Source organism: Loxodonta africana, chromosome 26 (genome assembly GCF_030014295.1).
Source record: "Loxodonta africana isolate mLoxAfr1 chromosome 26, mLoxAfr1.hap2, whole genome shotgun sequence".
Taxonomy (NCBI): domain Eukaryota; kingdom Metazoa; phylum Chordata; class Mammalia; order Proboscidea; family Elephantidae; genus Loxodonta; species Loxodonta africana.
In genome coordinates, this window is record NC_087367.1 from 19,727,801 (window position 1) to 19,731,893 (window position 4,093).

General features: G+C 54.7%; 1 non-coding gene across 1 annotated transcript; it reads right to left on the bottom strand.

The window, feature by feature from the left end:
• Positions 1-2,823: 2,823 nt before the first annotated feature.
• Positions 2,824-2,916, bottom strand: TRNAI-UAU (transfer RNA isoleucine (anticodon UAU)). Its single transcript is given in 2 exon segments — positions 2,824-2,859; positions 2,879-2,916. It is a non-coding gene; the product is annotated as a tRNA-Ile (tRNA).
• Positions 2,917-4,093: the final 1,177 nt, after the last annotated feature.

The window sequence follows — 4,093 nt, forward strand, 5'->3', positions numbered from 1 at the left end:
TTTGAACCCACCAAATGGCACCACGGAAGAAAGTCCTGGCAATCTGCTTCCGTAAAGATTACAGCCAAGAAAACCCTATAGAGCAATTCCACTCTGTAACACATGGAGTCATCATGAGTCAAAATCAACTCAGTGGCAACAAGGTTTGGGTTTGCTTTCTTTTTTTAAATAGATTTTAAAGTATTTCCAGTAATTTTCTGACTTGATCTTTATCACCCAGCACAATCTTAAAAATCTATATCAACATCACATGAAGATTTTAGGCTACAAACCTGCTAACAGTCTGTTTGTCTGTGACCCACCAATAATTTCCTAACCGAGGATTTCTAGGTTAAAGAGAGAAAAAGGGCAGCTAGCTTAGCCAATCATCTTACCAGAAAAATAGCTGCATAGCCACCTCCATTCCAGCAGTGACCAGCAGGAACAGAAACAATATTTAAGAGGAATAATGTTCTAACCATGAGAGGCATCAGAGAATGGAAGGAGCTGCCTGGTAAAGAAGTGAGATCCTGATGCCAGAACTTTTTTTTTATATATAATTTTTATTGTGCTTTAAGTGAAAGTTTACAAATCAAGTCAGTCTCTCACACAAAAACTTATATACACCTTGCTACGCACTCCCAATTACTCTCCCCCTAACGAGACAGCCCGCTCCCTCCCTCCACTCTCTCTTTTCATGTCCGGTTCGCCAGCTTCTGACCCCCTCTACCCTCTCATCTACCCTCCAGGCAGGAGATGCCTGAACTTTTCAAACAGGAGCAAGGGTTTCATAAAAGGGATCCCTCCTTGGATGGGAAGTTGGGCAGAGGATCTTCCATTCATTTATTTATGTCCATGTGCAGATGTGCTCTGGGCTTTAACTCTCGGAAGCACCTGACCAGTGAGGTCAGGTGAGTAACCCTGCAGTGAATAACCCCAGAAGGTCAGAAACTTGCACTTGGCAAATCTGACCACATCTATGCTTGTATCAAGGCTTCCAGTCGGTTCTTCCTGGTTCAGTCATGGCCACGGCTGAGAAAGCCAACAGACCTCGAACTTTTAAAAATTTGGGTGAATCAAAATGATAACCAGACCAGGAAAAATTCCAGGTAGAAACCCTGCTAGAAACTTAATCTCCCTCTTAGAAAACAAGGGCAGTTTAGGCGTTGTATAGTACCCAAGATCTCTTGCCCTGTTGGATTTTGAGCGGAGTCAGAAGATGCCCCAGTCAAAGACGGCGGCCTATTCAGGGCTTTGAATGTGTGTCCCACTCCACAGTCCTGCCAACAATCCAGTCTCACACATCAGGCTCCTGGAAGGGCCTTTTCTGGGTCTCCCAACCGGCTGGAAGCCCTGGCTTTTATATCAGTTGGAATTGACTCCACTGCAACTAACAACATTTTAAAATTAATTCCCTTTTAAAAAGCAATTTTCAGCAAAAAACCATTTTTTTTTTAAGGCCAACCTTTTCTCCATTGTTCAGAAATGGACAGATTCTGTTTGTTTTCAGACCCAGAATGGATCCTGCAGAGAACGAGCCTGGGAGCCAAAGGGTGAGGAGCTGAGCGCCAGCCAGGTAAGGTGGATGGCCCTGCTCACACTTCCGTTTGCCTGACGTTTCCCATTCTGAACCTGGGGCTGGGGTGGGTGACAGGAACCAGACGCTCGGGTTTGTGGCCGAGGGGACACACAGGGCTCCACCCTCCTTCTCTGAGCTCTCTGGGTTTGCTTTTCACCACTCTCGTTGCATTTCCATCCCAGAATTGAACAACTAGCACGTCCATAAAAACAGGTGCCAACCACCTTTTTGGGAGAAGGCATGTGGAAGGCCTCCCACTCCCAACTAAACTTGTCCCCGGCTTTGCCCACACATCCTGGGAACGTGCGGCAGAGCCCACCTACCCAGGCCTCCCCACACCCAGCCCTTGGCAACGCAGCCCCCGCGCTCACTGAAGTTTCTTTGTGCGTGCTTCCAAAATCAGCGGGCCACCGAGGAAAAGTCTGCTTTCCACCCTCGGGCCCACCCCTGGCCCGGGGCGGACTTCCGAATCCGGGATTTGTGGTCTGCAGGAAAGGACACCCGCCATTCGGCTGTGGCGAGGAAACGTCTCCTCTCTGCTCCGCCAGCGAACTCCACCGTTCCCGCCTCAGTGGGTAACTGACAAAAGGGCACACTGTGGGGAACGGGAGACACCCCGGGCACATTGCACAGACCGCGCGATTCTGCCCAGGGACGGCCGGGTGCCCGGGTGCCCGGGTCAGGGAGAAGCGCTCGCGGGCTGGGGGCGTCCGCAGACGGGCGGGAGAAGGTAACACCTAGTTACTACGGGTTAAAGGTGACAGGAGCGGCTGCCCCCCTTCAAGCCTCCACTAGCGCCCCCGTGGGCCTCGGACCCCAACTCCCAGGAGCGGCCGGCCGGGCTCGGGCCCCGCCCTGGCCGAGGGGCAGAGCCCAGACCCCCGGCCTCAACCCGGCGCGGGGAACTGGGGCGCTGCCTGCCGAGCGGGGCGTCCCGGGACTCTGGGTGCCGACACCCAGGAGGTCCCGCATCACCGATGCAGCGTCCGGGACACCCGTCCGCCTCCCCCGCACGGTTATCGGAGGCCGAGTTCCGTTAGCGGACCCGCCTCAGACGAGAAGCAGCAGGGAGCGGTAAGTAGATGTCAGGGCTGGAGGGGCTGGGGGGCGCGCGGCAGCACAAAGAAGCGGGCCACGCCGGCTCGAAGCTCCACTGCGAGCTGCTTCCGGCTTGTCGCCGAGCAGTAGCAGCACTCGGAGCGGGGAGACAGGAACTCTGGAGGCTGAGGAGATAAAATGGAGAGTATGTGCATCCAAAAGGGTCGTGCTCCAGGTGAGGCTCGAACTCACAACCTCGGCATCGCTCTGCATGTACTGCTGTATAAGTACCGCGCGCTAACCGATTGCGCCACTGGAGCTCCGCTTAGCCGGCCTCGCGATTGCTCTATCAGGGTTCACTCAGGCCCAGTGTGGGCCTCCGCGGAGCATGCGCAGCTGGCCTGAACCGCGCCCGAGGCCTCGGGAGCTTCAGGCAGAGCCGCACGGTTTTGGCGCGGCGGCGCCAGGCCGAGTGAGCTGGGGGTCCCTCGGGGGGGAGAGAGAGGTGCCAATTAGCGTGGCCGTGACGGGCGAGCTAGCAGAGACTTGATAGGAGTGCGGCCGGCAGCCCGGGGCAGAGACACAGGAGAGGCCCCAGCTCCTGCCGTCGGAAACCACCGACGCTCGCTCTGTGGGGCTTCCCTCCCCGGAGTGGGCCGAGCGGGGGGCACGGCCTACCCCCCAAAAGCCGGATTTGGCGGGAGGCGGGGCTTGCTGCTGTGGCGACGGCGACCGAAGGACGGGACCGAGCCGGGCGGCCGCGGCTCACCGGGCTGCAGACCCCCGAGGTCTGCGGCTCCCTGCCGCGCGCCCCGCCATGGGAAGTAAAGCAGGGTCTTTACTTCTGGGGGTCGCGCCATCTGCAGGACCCGGAAAATCTTCGAGCGTATCTTCTGCTTCCAAATGGGAAGCGAGCGGCAGGGAGCGGCCGGGCGGGGGTGGGACCGAGCGCGCCCTCTAGCGGCGAAGCGTGGACGGGGGCGAGCGGCTCTTCCAGACCAGACTGCCCGTAACCGGTCAGGTTTCCACCGCTCCTTGTTCCATTAGGAGCCAGACGCTCGGGACACTGCAGGCCGAAAGTGTGTCATCAAAATCATGTCATGCCATGGGCATCCCGAGGACACAAAGCAACCCGGCCCCTTCGAGAGATTGCAGGTTTTAGTGGGCTAATTTCCAATATTTAAAATCAAGATATCTCATACAAATATCTGGGTATCCACTTCTTTTTTAAAAACCAGAAAACCTGAACACGACCCAGGGCCACATTATAGCTTTCTTAGGTCCTAGGCACTTTTGCCTCCATGGGCCACTTCCTCCATAAAAACAATTTTAAAAATATTTTATTTTACTATTATGTTGGTATAAAAGACGAATATGAATCCAGAGTGGATTCGCTATTATGTATTTATTATTATGTTTCTTTTTTTTCTTCTGATTTCAAAAGAAATTAAAATGTGAACGTTTTCATGGGCTAAGCCCCCTAGATGGGAAGGCACT